Source organism: Hemiscyllium ocellatum (assembly GCF_020745735.1).
Source record: "Hemiscyllium ocellatum isolate sHemOce1 chromosome 27 unlocalized genomic scaffold, sHemOce1.pat.X.cur. SUPER_27_unloc_2, whole genome shotgun sequence".
Classification (NCBI taxonomy): domain Eukaryota; kingdom Metazoa; phylum Chordata; class Chondrichthyes; order Orectolobiformes; family Hemiscylliidae; genus Hemiscyllium; species Hemiscyllium ocellatum.
This window is the reverse complement of record NW_026867487.1, coordinates 3759971-3778497: the sequence shown is the minus strand read 5'-3', so window position 1 is coordinate 3778497 and position 18527 is coordinate 3759971.

The window sequence follows — 18527 nt, the reverse complement described above, 5'->3', positions numbered from 1 at the left end:
TACCATGATGCCGAGAGGTCTGAGTAGTCTGGCAGTTATTTCCGACATGTCTTTGATATAGTGGAGAGTGGCTTAGGTTTCTGAGCATGTTTTGTCTGCTTGTTTCGGGTGGTGCTCAGGAACTAGCGGACTGAGTTTAATAGGGACCCGTTCTTTTTGAATACACTGTATAGGTGATTTTCCTCAGCTCTGTATCATACCTGAGTGCTGTCGTTTGTGGTGGCTCGTTGAAATCATGTTCTAATGCAGCTTCTTTTGTGGAAGTTGGGATGATTGCTCTGTAGTTGAATATTTGGTCTGTATGCGTTGCTTTCCTGTAGACACAGGTTTGAAGTACCTCATTGGTTTTTCGTTCTACTGCAATATCTAGGAATGGCAGTATCTTCTTGTAATCCTTCTCTTTTGGTGCATGTTATACCATTAAGATGATCTTGAAGGTTTCTTCTAATTTGTTTTATGTAGTGATGTCAAAAGTGTCACCCACGTCATGGACCTAAAACTATCTGCTTGACAATCTGCTTCACAGCATGCAGGTTTATGAGTGACAGTCTAAACTTCTTACGTTGTTCATATTGAAATGATAGGAAGTATTTGAAATAGATGTTAGATTTAAGCTTTTATCAAACATTTCAAATAACATAAATCTGATGATTATTCATCTCAGTGAATATGATGCTTTCGTAAAAACCTGCACTGTCGAATTCATTCCCACTGGAAATTAACTGTGCGTCATCCTCACATGTTTTTCTGGCAAAGGTCTTTTTTAGTCGACGTATGTTAGATTTTATATATATGAGGCCAAGGGACCCCCATTCATTGTGGGACTCAGAGCATGATCATACATGATCTGTGTGTCATCTTCATATCTTACATGGGCGTTCGGAATCTGCCCTCTGCCAACTTGAATTTCCTCTTGAAGTGCTTAAAGTTGTCTCCTTCTTGCCAGGCCAATAGGCGTTGAACAGACAGTGAAGAACCTGGCATGTATAATGATAGTGCCAGAACAGAGCATACATATTTACTGCAATAGATACAGCATAATGCTGCATTTTCACCTGCTTCAGTGCCCACATAATTATTCACTGTGATGCGCAGTGTCCTTGAAGCTTCACTAAAAATCCAAGAATGATTGCATAGTGATTTGGAAGACCTTTTGCTCAGAGTCGATAATATTAAATTGCATAAAATATTGCGACATATTTTTCAGAAGTTACCTCTCCAAAAAATGCTAGTAAGATAAATAATCAGAGATAGGCAGAGATTTAACCTCGTTACTCCATGCTAAAGCCAAGATACAAAGGCAGTGATGAATAACTATGTGAAATCTTATGTGGAGATATTTTAATTGGGAGAGCATGTCATAGAATCTATAACTGATTACTTTTTGCAGAAAGGAAGCTTTTTTCCCGAAAGCATCATCCAATGGTAAAAACAAAGTTCTCTTGAATAGTCGTCTCGAGTCAAAGTATTTGCTTTCCCTCTCTCCACGGCTGCTGACGACCCACTGTGATTCCTGGCATTTTTGTTTTCAGTGCAAAGATTCCGACACGCTGACTTGTGTACAATAACCGGCAGACATGAATACAGAGCTGTGCTAACAAATGCAAGCAGAAAAATCATTATGTTTGAATATAATGTCAATAGTCATATTGAGAATTGACAAAGATATTTGGTTGAGATGGTTATGAAATAAGTGCTTTGAATATTGATACGCAAAGACGTTTCATGATCAGGAGAAGCCCATTGAATCTAAAATATGACAGTCTGCAGAGAGAGCTGAAGACACCATGAGGGAACCGTTTTCATTGAAAACAAAACACTGAAACATGGGCCTGGATATGACGTAACACACCAATCGAAACAAAGCCAGATACCAACAACTATAGATGCATAGACAATCTTAACAGACGCACAGACTATCTCATCAAGCACACAGATAAATACTGATATAGATTAATTATGATAGTCATGAGCAATATCTTCCATAAGCATACCAAGCAATGAATGTCGGTTGTTGAAGTCCATCTATTTGATTTTACAATCAATTTATAAAATATATGATCAACACAAATGGTGCACCAGACGTAAACGGTGAAGAAATCAGCAACTAAGTTGAGGGGCCACAAATATCACCAACACCCTCATTCCATTTTTCTATTCACTCGTGCATGTCGCAGGCTGCGCCAGGATGTGTTTCTTTCCCCGAATAGCTTTTGAAAGAATGTTAGGTTGCATTGTTGACCTGCTGCATGCCACCTGTGCTTCGTTGAATTATGGGAAGTCCTGCAGAAAAGCATAAACAAAATGATTGCATTAATCGTCAATTAGAAGTACTGAATGAATGTTCCATTTGTCCCTCCCACTCTGGTCCCAGGCAGCAGATGTTAGTCTTGCCCAATTTGATGAACACTAATTTTCTGTAGGAATGGTTGGCTGCACTCATTGAAAAGAAAGCAACAGCGCTGACAACGTTCATGAAATACTCTTCCAGAAAACCTGAGCTCAAGACAAGCTGTTCTAGTACAGCAACAATGCTGGTATCGAACCAGCAATGTTGAAGTCTGCACAGCTGTGTTCATTACCTGAAAGCTGCGGAAAATCCAGACTAAACAATTGCCAGCCTGATAGTCCATCATTGATGACAGTTAAAGATAATTGAGAAATCATCGACAGTTCAAAAAACATAGATTTATGAAGAAACAACCTGATAAGTTGCTCACAGTTTCCTTGATACGAAAGTCACACCAATTCCGACTTGTATTCAGTCTCGTTTCAACTAGTCAAAAGAGGTGGCCTTCAGTTGTCAGGCGAGATGTTAAGGCAGCATTAAACTGAGTGTAGCATCAAGAAACACTGTCAAGACTGCAATATTCAAACATGTGCACGTTAGACTGGTAAGCAGATTTAAAGGAATGCTGCTGTCCTGGAACAGAATGCATCTTGCCCCCGATTCAATAATCATTGAACAATATGAAAGCATGATTAAAGAATATTCGATCTGACGTGTCTCTTAAGGAGCAACTCAAAGAATAACATGTACAATTTCAAACCACAACCCCGGAATATTATCATCCAATTTCACTTTGAATGTCCCAGCAAAACATGTCACAGCTCTGTTATTGCGTTTCAGAATCCACACAGAACACACCCTTTCCTAATCGAAACAAAATATCATGGTATAGAAAGAAACACAACATCAGAGCAGCACAGTGCTGTGGACCCACGTTCAATTCCACACTTGGATGTCCATCTGTGTGAAGTTGGCATATTCTCACTTTGGCTGTGTGAGCTTCCTTTAAGTGCTGCCGTTTCCTTTTACTATCCAAGCACGTACAGGCTAAGGGGATTACCAATGGAAATTATGGAGTGAGGTTGATAGGATGGGTGTGGGTGCGATGCTGTCCAGAAGATCAATATGGACTGATAGGCCAAATTTCCTGCGTCTGCACTGCTTGGAATCTATGACTAATCTATATGTGTAAGTCAGCCTGTCTTCCAAACGAAATTGCTTCAATTCAGGCAATATCCTGGTGAACATCCTGTTCACAACCTTCAGTGCGATCATGCCTCTATTATAATATGGTAAATAGAAGTGTACAGAGTACTTAGCTGCAGGCGAAACCAGTCTTGTATTGCACTAACATCATACTCCATTGTCTTGTTGACCTACAATGTGCATCAGTTTAAAATTTTTGAAAAAGTATTTTCGGCATTTGAGAGTTGCTTCCTAGTCCAACATTTATTGCACAGAGATCAATTAAAATTCGACCATATAGGTATGTATCTGGCATCACATGTATCACACACCAAGTGAGGATCATAGATTTCCTTTAGTAAAGGCCATTGCTGGAGTAAAACTCTATTTGCCATTCATCTACACATCTGACCACCATTTTGAAATATTCCTGCAAATTAAGACTTTCTTAAACTCCATTAACCACACTGTCTTTGTGCCCTTTACAAATGTACGTACACTCACCCCAAAACCTAATCTATATCGTTTCCATATACGTCATAAACAATAAAGGACTCATCACTGATCTTCATTACACGACTGCACACTGAGCTCCATTCACACAAAGAGGCATTGACTGTCATTCCGACTCTCCTACCAACAAGACAGTTCTAAATCCAAATTGTCATATTATCATTGCTCCCATCAGAGTTTACAACTTTTTTCAATCTCCCATGTGGGTTTTGCTGAAATGCATAAAAATAACGGCAATGACATCTTCGCAATGGGCTTCATCTACCTAAGTGTTTCCTCGTCAACAAATTCAATTAATATGTTAGAAATTGCTTCCTTTAGACAAAGCCTTACTGATTATCTCTGTTGAAACCAAATCTCTTCTAATCGAGATTAATACTGCATTTCAGTACATTCTCCAATGATTTCTCTAACATTGATTTTGTAAACACTACATCGTAATTTTCTGGTTTATCCCTATCATCCTTCTGAAAAATCGAATCATAATTTCTTTTCTCTAGTCAACTGATAACTTCCCTGTAGCCAGCGAGAATTTAAATGTTTTACTCAGGTCACTGTGAGTTCTTATCTCAATCCACACCAGCCTGTGTGATAATACATCTCAACCTCGAAATGACCACTTCACCTCCTGCAATAAGATTTAAATAATGAAGATTCGAGAAAAAAAATGGCAATAATTATTCAGCGCAACAGTCAGTAAATCGGTGCGTTTGGAGTCACTTGCCCTCCATGACAATTACTGTGATCTCAGGCCCATCGAGAATCGATCATGGTTCCAATGGTGACACAGGCTTTTAAGGCAGATCTGCAATGCTCAACTCTCGAACCCCGGGTGAAATATGCTTTTCTGCTTTATTCCTTTGGATAACATATCACCATGTGCTGGAGATCTGCTTTCTCTATAAGTCTGGATCTTCTGAAGGCGATGCAATTCTTGGAAAGGATGACATTAGTTGAGACTGCAATAAGTACAGTGTATCTGAGAGATTGACACTTATTACAGTTAACAGTTTTGGGAATTTGTGTCACTCGAAAAACAGAGAAGAGTTACTTTGTGAAGCCAAGAATAAAACACGTTGAGGGTAAATGTTTGGACCAGGCGACTGGGAGGATCCCACAATCGTTCTTCTTCCGACAGCAACAGGAATTCTTTAGTATTGTCAAAAAATTGGCACGTGGAGTACAATGCCGGAAAGTGCAAGGTGCAATTCAGTAAAACGAATAGAGGCATGGACTATTTTCAAAATGGGGAGAAAATTCAGAAGTCTGAAGTACAAAGACACTTCAGAGATCTAGTCCATAACTCTCTCAATGTAAACTTGCAGACTGCATCAATCATTAGGAAAGCATTTGCACGATGGCATTTATTTTGAGAGGACTTGAATATAAAAGCTTATATATACAATATATAAGAACTTCTGAGGCTCGGTATAAGTCTCTGTACAGACCATATTTGCTGTACTGTGCGTAGTTTTGGGCCCCTTGTCGGAGGATGGATGTTCTGGCCCTGGCGCATCTTCAGAAGAGGCTCACGAGATTTGTGACAGGAATGAAAGTTTTAACATATGAGGAACGTTTGAGGACTCGAAGTTTATACTCGATGCATTTGAGAATGTGAGAGCGGATTTTATTGAAAGTTACAGAATATTGAATGAATGGACACAGCAGTTGATGGGAAGATATTTCCATTGGAATGAGAGACGAGGGCTGGAGTGCATAGTCTTAGAATAAAAGTAAGATATTTTAGAGCAGAAGCAAGGACAAACTTCTTCACCTGGAGTTGTAAGTCTATGGAATTCATTACCACACAAGGCTGTGGATGTCTGTTCGTGGGATATGTTTAAGATTGAGATAACTGGGTTCTTGAGTATGAAGGGGATAAAGGGTTACGAGGTGAAAGCAGAAGTTTAAAAAGCTATTCAGCCATGATTGATGCTTGGAGTAGACTCGATTTGCTGAATGTACAAATTTCTGTTGCTATGCCTTCTGGTCTTACGTTCTTATTGAATACACTGGAGGGATGCTGATGCAATGCTTAATGGACAGAAGGCGCATTGGTTCTGTGATATTTTCCATGTCAATACAAATGAAAAAAAAAACAAACTTCATTTTAGAAAATGTTTTGAGAATACTTTCACAGTGCAAAAATGCATCGAAGCCATTATTTAGATTAGATTACTTACAGTGTAGAAACAGGCCCTTCGGCCCAACAAGTCCACACCGACCCGCCGAAGCGCAACCCACCCATACCCCGACATGTACCCCTTACCTAACACTATGGGCAATTTAGCTTGGCCAATTCACCTGACCCGCACATCTTTGTGACTGTGGGAGGAAACCCACACAGACACGGTGAGAACGTGCAAACTTCACACAGTCAGTCGCCTGAGTCGGGAATTGAACCCGGGTCTCAGGCGCTGTGAGGCAGCAGTGCTAACCACTGTGCCACCGTGCCACCCACTAGATTTTGAGTAATGATTGATTTTCCTTTCCATATCATACACACTTCAGAGATACAGTGACCAAAAATGAATTGCCACTACGACTGTCAATTGGTTTTAGGTAACACATATTTTTAAAAATTCATTATGAGGACGTGAATGTCACGGTCTTCATTCCCACCTGTCTTTGATTGCACGGTCATGTGTTGCATTCTTCATTTCTATAGATCATTTAGTTTGATGGTTCCTGTAAAAAGCATGGTAAGTATGAAATGGAGCATCCTCACTATCAAGCAAATTGTTTCTGAAACGACAACACACTAAATTAAGCTCCGTGAACGTGTAATTATCAAATGCTTCTGATATCATCAGAATGCGTGGGGAAATATCTATTTAATACTCGAATCAGGCACGAAACAGGTGGAAAATGATAGTTTGCTCGCAGTTAATATCTTAAAAACTCTGATTTGGATTGTATTCATTCTGTCACTTTCTTTTGCACCACACAGAGCTCTACTTTTGATGGTTAGTCCGTCCCTGGTTATTTCTGAATTGGTCTCTGGAATATCATACTAGTTTCTGCATTTGTGTTAAACGAATTCGTTTTGATTGCATTTATTGCTAGCGTTCTTAATTTTAAACGAGATATTTTATTTGTGAAATTACACTGGACCTGTTTCTATTTAGATTATACTTCACGTATTCTCAAATGATACTTAGCACATCCCGCCTTGTTTCGGTTGCACTGCCCTCTGTAACAAGTCATAGAACACTAGGACATGCACTTTCTGCAGTCCACACGACATTTGGTACTACTTCTATCAGAATACAGATCATATTGCTTTCACTGTGATAGACAATATCTCTTTGTTTTTGCAATACGCTACCTAATTACTCTACAAATATTGCCCATTATCTTGTTTCCATTCCCATTGTGTTATGACTGTATGTACTTTGTAGCAGTTTGTGACACGAGAGCAAATGATTATATTGCATAAATCTCCCTGATTTGAGCTAAACCTGTCGCCATGCCTCGCAAAATTTTTGACATGGCCATATTGTTATATACATGACACCATAGGTCTTACCTTCATGACGTTTTATTCAGCGATGCCTTTGATCCAATTCAATTGGAAAACACTCGAGAATACATGATCTAATAATACAGGGGACCTGGACGTAATTACTACTGTTAATGTTCATTACACCATTCACTGTTTCTGATTTGATTACAGTCAATTCTGTCTCAATTATTACTGCGCAACATTAGGCATAAATTAATGTTATATTGATTGTGCCGCCTTTTGCATCATATTTGCTGCTATTATTTCTAAGTCGTATCTTGCACCAATGCTCCATGTCTTCATCTCTTATCCCATTACACAATGTCAACTATTCACTCACCGTATACATATGAAGAATAATGTGGGAAAGTGCGATTATTTAGTCACATTGGCAGACGAACCACATGCGTGGACTTAAATTGCAAGGGGTTGGATAGCGAAAATGTCTAAAAGGACATAGATTTTTTTTCTAAAAGTAACTGAAGGTGTACATGCAGCTGAAGAAGACATCAAGAAGGATGATCGGAAGGTAGACTGTATTGTGATAGAGTTTGAGAGCAAGTGTAGTATTGGCTTGATTCAGGTGTATTTGGACAGTTAAATACGTTGGAAAGATTTCCAGGAATGTGGGCCAAATTCAGGCAATTGGAACAGGTTCACTTTGGGAAAATAAATTAGCATGGACGAGTTTGATCAAAGAATATGTTTCCCTCCTATATGGATCTATGAATGTATGCTGCTCACATTGCTTCGAGAACATCTTGAGAACCTCGGGCATTTTTTTTTCTCTGCCTAATCTCGTGAAAGGTAATATTGCCACACAGGAGTGCAATCAACGCACTCCAGATTTGTTTTTCTCCAAAACTGTGATATGGACTTAAGAATAGAGGCAAACTCGGAACATATTCTCGAGAGTTCAAACACAATGAAAGATGAGAACATTGAAATTCACAATGCACTTTGGCGGGTGGACATACTGGAGGTTTCAAATAGATGGGAGTCTAGAATTATGTCACTATTCGAAACTGAAGTATTTGCCTCTGAGTTCTGGTCTGGAAACATTATTGTTATATCGATGATTAGGATGCCTTTGAACTCTACTCCAGAGGACCGTGGGTGCTCCATCTTTGACCATGTTTAAAGTAGAGTGTGGTGTGTTTCTAATCTTTAAACAGGTGCAGGGTTATTGGATTGGGGGAAATATGAAATTCGACATGGTGGATGCATACCAATCCCTCACAATATACTTACAAACAAGGAGAAGGAAAAATAGAAGCAGAAACTGTAGAATGCGCCAAAGAGTTGCCATCCTAACGTCTCAAACAAAGAAAATGTCGATTTAATGGAATGCTATTGACAAAATAACTACCGTTGAATACTGGAAAGAAACGCAAGAAGTTATAGTTAGAATGCAGGATGTGAGAAATAAGCTGCTGAAGCTTGAAAAAATTCAATCAACACAAACATACCAATAATAATGTGAATGTTGAACACAGAGAGACAACACTAACGTTTCACACAGCATTGTTAAGGACAACAAATTCGCAAAAATGCTTTTTCTTACAAGACATATGCTGAGCAATATAATAATAAGGAAAGGAGAAAGTGACGTATGATACGGCCCAGCTAGTCATAGCTGTACCAGATAGGAGCAACACTTTAGATTGATACTGCAAAATCAGGGCACTGCAGTCAAGCAGTTTGATTTTTTAAAAAAAAATCAATGAAGTGAATGACATATTAGGAAGGAGATTGCAATAGATCGGGGGTGGGTCAAGAGGAGGGGAGGGAAGGTGGGAGCGAGTGTTTGCCAACAACACATAGGTTGAAATCGCGACTGAAAACAGAAAGCATGGCTGAGCATCAAGGCGTCGAAACCTGAGAATGAATGTTTTGGGACTATATTCCTGATGAAGGGCTCTGGCCCGAAACGTCGAATTTCCTGTTCGTTGAATGCTGCCTGACCTGCTGTGCTTTAACCAGTAACACATTTTCAGCTCTGATCTCTAGCATCTGCAGACCTCACTTTTTACTCGACTATTTTGGGACTATAGTCAAGCAAACCGAATGCAAAACTTTTTTATGAAAGTTTGCTAAATATTTGCACCAAATGAGACAACGTGATACAAAAAAAACCTGAGGAAATCTTTTATTTTTCTTTCCATTGATTTATGCAACTTGTGAAGGTAGTGAAGGGGGACATCAACGTATTCTTTAGCTCCTCACGGAATTTATTCTGGGCTATTGTATATATGAAGACATTGTTGCAGGAACTGATCATTTGGAGCATGATAGTCGTCTCTTGAAGGATGTACTGAGGGTCATTGAAGTCCAGTCCACCGAAGTAACCTTCTCCTGAAATCTGCACGTACAAGAAACGTCCAACATAGGTGGCCCACAAGAAAAGGAAACTAAGAGAGATCGCAAAAAGGAGCACGATAGATTTCTTGCGATTGGAAATCTCCTGATCACTTCGATTCTTGGCGCTCCTGATCCTTTTCCGGGCTCTGCTGGCTGCCAATATGTTAGTTACAGTGATTACATTGAGCAGCAGAATAAAGAGAAATGGGACAAATGGAACGAGGATATGATCCAGCCAGTCGTACGTCTGCCAAATGGGTGAAATATAATAGCTTGTCTTGATAATGCAGAACCAGGGTACACCTTTCAGTGTGTATAGTGGCCTAAAGATGAAGTAAAATGGTGTGTTTTTGATGGTGCTCAGGATACACACGATTCCTATCACCATTGATGCAGTTTTGTGAGTGCAATACTTGATCTTCAAGCTCTGGAAGCAAATGGCCACAAAACGGTCAAAGGTGAAAGCCACTGTTAACCAGACTGACCCATCCCGTATTGTAAAAATCAACATGGTGCTCAGTTTGCATGCAAGTGTGGTGGAAAGTAAACTGTCTCGAAAGTAAATACGGCCGATACGATTCAGGATGCACCCATTGATGATTACAAGGAAATCAGTCACCGCTATGGCCACTAGGTAGTAGGTGATGCAACAGGACAGTCCACATCGACCTCGTGATAGGATTATAATCGCGACCAAATTTGCTATGAGATACGAAAAGAACCGTTGTTACCAATCTTATTCTTTCAGCGAATCTTTAGCAGTAATCCTCATGCAATCTTTCGCTGTAACTTTTCTTTCCCACATGTTTATCAACTCTCGCCATCATCTATTTGAAAAATAATGCTCAGAATTTGGCATCTCATGATCGATTAATTGAATTGAATTAAAACGAATTGCATTGAATTGAATTGAATCGAATTGAATTGAACTGAGTTGAATTGAATTGAATTTATTGACACATGCACAGAGGCACACTGAAAAGCTTTGCCTTGTGAGCAATACAGGCAGATCACAGAGTTACCTAGCATTGATAAGCAAATAATAGGTAAACGGCAGCAAAAATAAAAACACAGGTACAGGTGTATGTTAAGAATTTTTGAGTCCATTCATAATTCCAACAAAAGTAGGATGCAAACTGGCTGGTGCTCAGGCTTCTGTCCCTTCTCCCCGATTGTAGATATTGTAGAAAACCATTGCCAGGATGGGATGGATCTTCGAGAAGATTGGCAGACGTTCCTTGACAGCAAGTCTGATAGATGGATTCTGTAGATGGGAGGTTGGCCTTTGTGATTGTCCAGGCCAAGTTCACCACTCTCTGTAACCGTGTCTGATGCTGAATGGTACAGTTGCCATAGCAGGTAGTGATGACATCCAGACAGAATGCTCTCGATGGTGCACCACTAAATGTTGATAAGGGTACTGACAGTCATGCCAAATTTCCTCAGTATCCTGAGGAGGAAGAGACGTTGTTGGGCCTTTGTAACCAGTGAGTCCACATGAAGAGACCAAGAAAACTTGTTGTGAATGACCACTCCCAGGAGCTTGAAACTTTCCAATCTTTTCAACTCTATGCTGTTAATGTGAGTGTGTGTGTGTGGGGGGGGGGGGGGAAGAGCATGAGTAAACCCCGCTGAAAGTCCATAATGACTTCCTCAATTTTGCCAGCATTGAGAGATCGGTCGTTATGAGTGCACCATTTATCCAAGTCTTCCACCTCCCATCTGTAGTTAATTTTGTCGCCATCTAAGAGTCGACCAACTATAGTGGTATCATCAGCGTACTTGTAAATGGAATTAGTCTGGTATTTGGCGATGCTGTCATGTATATACAGTGAGTACAGAAGGAGGCTGAGTACGCATTCCTGGTGGGTGCAGTGTTGAGTGTTAGTGAAAATGAAATATTGCCCTCAGTCTTCACTGACTGTGGGTTGCAGGTCAAGACACTGAGGATCCAGTTTCAGAGAGTGGGGCTTAATTTGAGATCACTAAGTATAGTAATCAGTCTTGAGGGGACAAGAGTGTTGAATGTTGAACTGGAATCAATGAGTAGGATTTTTATGGTACTGTTCTTGGTGTCAAGATGTTCGAGGGAGGAGTGAAGTGCAAATGATATGGCATCTGACGAAGATGCTTGCTAAAACAGAATTCTTTGCAACCTGTCCCGAGAACACACTCCATTCTCTGTCCATAACGGTAAGCAATGAAGGTAGTTCCCAAACCTAGAGACATCCAAACTAGTAACCGACCATAGCCCTCTTTCTTAAACATCCCATTCATTTTCCAAGCGCACACTCAATGAAATACAATGATGCTTTGATTTTAACAGTCTCATTGCTCAATTGTGACTGTGGGAATGTTCAATTCAACTTTGGCTGTGAGACCATTACCCACTGATTCTTATTGGGACTAGCACATGTGCACATGTTTTACTTCCTCAAGGATGTATTTTTTTTCTGGACTACCTTGGGAAGGAACTTTTTTTTTTAATTTTAGTATTTGGTAGTTACTGGAGCAAGCAGAGTATGAGGATATTTTATTTCTTTCTCTATTTTTGTCACAATCAGGGTGCACCTAAAATACTTTTTTTAAAAGGCATTGTAACAGCCGCTTCATTCATCATCTTGCAAATTTTGACTGACAGTGTGTATGTCCTGTATTTTTTTTTTGAAATTCTTCTGACTGTTCTTCTGATTGTGTACCTGACTTCCTTGCGTTATGTATAAGTAGTTGCTTTGTCTTTGAAGACAATGATGGCCTTTATTTATTCTTATTCCAGAGAGTTTTGTTTTGTCAACATATGAAAAAATGTATGATCACTCACAGATCATCAATTTTCCTAAGTTTCCAAGACATTTCGATTGCTTGTCAGAACATCGTTCTCATCGCAAATTATTCACTTTTGTTTCTGAAGTTTACACCTCTTTATATTAGGGCAAAGTAGTAGTGCCCAAATTTTGAGGAAGGTAAGATATGGGTTCAGATCGAATCTGATCCAACAGAATGCACCAACATCTCTCAAGTGGCTAATAAAAAAAATCTAGAATTTTCCACTGGACGGCTTTTGTGGCAGAATGTCAGATTCCCTCATGCTCTTGCAAGAAATACACAAATTCAATTAATAACAAGATAAATCATCATTAGGTTAACAAGTTGCTGAAATCAGAAGTCAGGTGACGAGAGTTTACAGTCTAATGAGTGTATTTGAAATCACAAGCTGATAGAGGACCAGCGCTCAGAAAGCAGCAGATTTAAATAAGCCTGTTGGACTATAATCTCGTGTTGTGAGATTTCTGATTTTGTCCACACCAGCCCAAAACCAGCACCTCTATATTACATTTCATCAAGACAAATTTCATTACATGGTTCAGATGAAGACGGTTCATGAGAAACAGCTCTCTCTTTCCATATTATTACTGCCAGTATCACAGAATGCGAACCGGTTTTCACCCACACCAATATTTCAAGCAGAAAATTAACACAACAATCATATTTACCCAGTATCAATTTGCAGTTGGCTCGGGAAGGGAAACTAGTGTCTTTACCTTTCCTCGTATTAATTCAACACAGAACTACAACGCCTCAGCACAACCTCTGTCTCTTTCCCATGGCGTTGGTAACTCATGGATAACGACAACAGGATTCTCCCCTACCATTCCAAGTTAAAGTCTCTCCCAGAAGAGACGTATTGAGTTTTGGAACCAAGTAGGTAATACAGATTTAGGATCATTCAATCATTGCTCCTGGAAACTGCACGGATTTCCCAAACAACGTTGTCGCCATTTAATACGATATTTGTCCTTCCACACTTCACTTGAATGACCCTCTGAGCCAAGGTGCCATTGGCAGTTCGTTCATGCTCCCTGCACTCTGTGATCTCGTCCATACTGTGAGCAAAATCCACTATCTCCTGGATAAGGTAATGCTGATGCTCCTGTAAAGCTGAATTCTGCAACTTCGCGGCTGCTTCCTTCGGAGTCACACCCTCCCTTGTCTCAGCGTGATTGATTGCGAAACATTGTTAAATTATCTCCCTCCCTAATGTAGTGCAGTGTGTACAGCTCAGACTCCAACTCAGCAAATCTGATCCGAAAGTTTTCAGTCAGTTAACATTTGCTGCACTGGTGTCCAGCAACTCTCAAATGGTGTCGCGACAGATCATGACTTGCTCAGGGATCTTTTCATTTCATTAAATTGGGTTTTAAATAATTTAATGGTGAATGTCTTAATTGTATTCTTCAGATAAATTAATGTCTCCTGATTTTATCCAGCTAGTCAATCGAAAGGTAACGAAGAAATGTCGAGCAATCACCTAACAATTTGCGTGTGATGTCACATTGCGGTTCTTTCAGGAATTTACAAATTGGAATGACTTTCTGCCGCTGACATTTTTTCTCTCCTGTAGTCACTCTCCTCTACTCGGTCTTCTATAATGATGCTGACCTGCATTCAGATAGATTGAGAAGCAGTTCACATTGCTTTCTCTCTCTCCTGATTTTATGAAGCTGCTATATCCATTAATCCATTTTGCCTTTTAGACTTGATCTAAAAATGAACATTTTGTGAACCATGTCTGGTAAACTCTTTGCAGTAGCTGATTAAAGAGAGGAATTTTAACTGCACAAGTAGAAGCTAAGCAATGCCAAGAAACATTGACCTTGTCAAAGGCAGTCACAATCTACTGACATTCCAACCAATACTTTCCAGAAGAAAAACTCAAGATCAAATCGTAACTGCACAGGATGAAATAGACAATAACTGAAAAAATAACACTTTCCTCTCAATGTGCATCCTTCGAATATTTCCATATTTAATTCTCAATATCATATTAACAAAGGAGACGGCCCAGTGAGAGTTCACAAGACTGTAACGGTTACATCCTTCCAGAGATCATATTGTAACTATGCAGAATGGCTATGTGCATTTCATACTAAAGCGCGAGTATCATAAGATTACATTGTGTATTAGTTTGTTCTTCAACGTCATTACGACATTAAAATAACGTTTTTTGCTCAGTGAAACACAATTGTACGAAACACATTGGATGACAATTAAGTATATTATAACGACACTGAGTGCTGACCAGTAAAGTAAATTAATGTTCCTACACTAACATGCATTTCATCGCATAATGGCTGCAGCTATTAAGATGGACATTCTGCCCATTACGTTCAGACTGCCTTTTGAAATGATTATCTCACTCAATGGAATCATCCTACCATTTCACTAAACACATAACATTGTTGATTTTGATACGAATGCCAAGCTCCCTTATGAAATCCTTGTTTGAAAATTCCTTTACCATACAGTCAAGTATGAAAATACAGACTGATTCACTTCCTGAATTTAGAGTCTATTCTTAATATTATTTTTACTCTTTTCGTGAAGTCTTTTTATGTTTTTTTTTTCTGGTGCCCAGATCTCTATCATTTTATGAGAAGTGACATACTTCACCTATCGAATAAGCGATAATCCAATAAATATGTGGCATTATAAATGGAGCAATGTCTTTTGTTCCCCCTAAAGTAATTCCAAGGAATGCGTGAAATTGGTCATAGCATGACATTGCATTGAGTATCACATTCATTTACAGCACTATTCTAACTGTATTTATTTATGTCCAATCATACTGATTTTTAAAAAATCCTGATCAGGAAATGGAAGAGATAAAACCCCTGGAATTTAGCAACTTCACACACTGTAGAGCATTTGTTTCTTACCAGGGGCACCAATAGCAGCGAGAATGGGATAACAAATGGCAAAGACCGGTCCGTTCGCGGGCGCGTGCATCCTTTCTGAAAAAAAAAACAATAGATATTCCTGAAGTTTTAGGCCGTTGTTTTGTGACACGTTGAAATCATCCATCATTTATTTAAAGCGAGAGTCTCCAGAGGAGTAATTATTTTGAAACCTGCACCTTACAACTCAGTGAACAAATAGATTAACTTATTTCCCATTAAATCATTGGCATTACGATTGGATTTTTGTGAGAATGGATAGATACAAATTGTTTGCATCTCCCCATGTCAGAAACTATACTTTTAATTTTTTATCACTGCAAGCGTTAATAGGAGATTTGAGTTGAAGTCTCATCTCAACCTTCAATCTGTATCTCTCACCTCTTCGAACTTCCAAAATATTTCCTTCTTTCAGCTGACAGATCAGCTCATGCATTATCCTCATGACTCACTGATTTTGAGTTCAATAATTCAATATGACCTAAATATTAAAATGTTTCAATCTGAGACATTTGAAATCATGTTTTTTTGGAAATAGGGTGGAGTGAAGTAACAACAGAAACATGCCTTGGAAAATTACCATCAAGGTGACTGGCAGCAGTGAAATTCAAATTGCAAATTGCAAAAGTAAATGCTTAGTGTAATAGCTGATATGACAGAGTCATGTATAATGTCATTTAAAATGAATTATGGTCTCAGTCTGAAACAATTTGCACATGGTTTCATGAAATAAAAGGAAAAGCATATCGTCTTCTGGAATAAATGGAGCGTTTAATGTGATCAGGCTGCAATATCGGTGAACTAGTGGAATGACAAATATGATAGAAACAGTGTAGTACAGAAAAATGACATGATTACTTAATGTAGTTAGAAATTGCCATTGAGAAAAGTTTATAAAAAGGGTTTATGTAACACAGTGCAGTCTTGCACTAACTGTGCAAGTGCCAAACAGTAGCAGAAATCAATGGTGTAGGTTAATCTGAACTGAAACAGAACTTAGTCATACTATCTTGCAGTGCATGGTCTAATGTTATATGCACAGCATCAAAGATAGAAGACAGTATAAACAATTGACCGGTTTATTTTCACATAAACTGCTGTCGTCCTGGTGCATGGGGTGGTTGGCAGTGGGAACTGCTGCAGAATGCCGAAGCGTTCATTATGATGAGGAACATTCCGGCTTCGACTGCTCTGTTGGGGATGAGTCTCTGCAATAGGTCTGTAGTGTCCCGATGGAAACCGGGGGTTCCTCTTGTAATGGGTTAAAAGATGGCCTCGATATAGACAGAGAACATGTCGTGGGCGGCACGGTGGAACAGTGAATAGCACTGCTGCCTCACAGTGCCAGAGACTCGGGTTCAATTTCCACCTCAGGTGACTGACTGGGTGGAGTTTGCACGTTCTCCCCGTATCTGCGTGGATTTCCTCCGGCTGCTACGGTTTCCTCCCACAGTCCGAAAATGTGCAGGTTAGGTGAATTGGCATGCTAAATTGCCCGTAGTGTTAGGGGCCAGGGTAAATGTGAGGGAGTGGGTCTGGGTGGGTTGTGCTTCGGTGGGTCTGTGTGGACTTGTTGGGCCGAAGAGCCTGATTCCACACTGTAAGTAATCTAATCTAAATGTCCACGTGTTTAGGCTTTGTATATCTGGAGAAAGCAGTTGGCGTCTTCTATGTGAAATATACGCAGTACGAGAGTGATTAGGACAATGTGAAAATCTGGATTTAAGTTGTTGATTAGTCTGATGAGTCGACAAGTGTGTTCTTTGGTCAAACAGTTGGGTCCTTGTTATAGATATTCCATCAAACGTGGGAACACCACCCACGATCTTGTCGGCAGATATTCTTGTTCCAAGGCCATTGTTCTCCACTTCATACCCTGTAGGCAATGATGCCACGAGACATGGTAGATTGGAAAATCCATGCAGACGCAACGACTATGGATGAATTGATACCACTAACAATTGGCAGACACAAAAGCTACCCCGCCTCCCCACACATTCTGAAGCAATTCAGTCGTCATGGACATTTAGCCTTCAATCTTTCTGAAAGCGTCCTTGCAATGCAGAACAATCAAGCAGACACTGACAGATCCATACCTATGAAGAGAACCTCAACTGTGGCCTTGGGTGCATGCCGCACGACATGTAATCCAACCATACTATTCTCTATCTATTTTTTTTACTGTTCTGTTTGGACACAATAATCTTAATAACTTGTCACAATCTCTCTACTTTAACTCGTTTATACAATTTTGAATCTCTGGTTAATTTTGTTCAACTATCAACATTCGACTCTTATACCTATCATGTTATTTCAGACATTCAGTTTGTCTCCATAACTACCACATTTTTTATGTTTTTTTCAAAATTATCTCTTTTCCCCAACTAATAGGATTATTGATCACCCCTTCAATTGTTCAACTGTTGACACTTTATATGCATCCTGATGAAGGGCTTTTGCCCGAAACGTCGATTTTCCTGCTCCTCGGATGCTGCCTAACCTGGTGTGCTTTTCAAGCACCACTCCGATCTTGACTCTCATCTCCAGCATCATAGTACCCACTTTAGCCTACATTTTACACTTCATCTGATGTTTTTAATCACCAGGTGGACTTACTTTTCAGCTTTTCGTCTCCTGACTTGCAACATTTGTATACTCTTTTGATCTTTCTGTCATAAATTCTGTGCCCATGTGCTTCTCTTCACTTCACCTGACGAAGGACTAGCGCTGCTAAAACGTGTGATTTCAAATAAACCTCCAAAACTAAAACCTGCAGTCATGTATCCTCTGACTTATCCAACCCATTCGTTCAATGATTAAGACGGAACTCAAAACACCACTTTGATATCTTCCCCACGTGTGTGTGTGAGAGAGACAGCGTGTGTGTGAGACGAGAGAATATGTATGTGATAGTGAGACAGACAGGGAAAGACGTCAC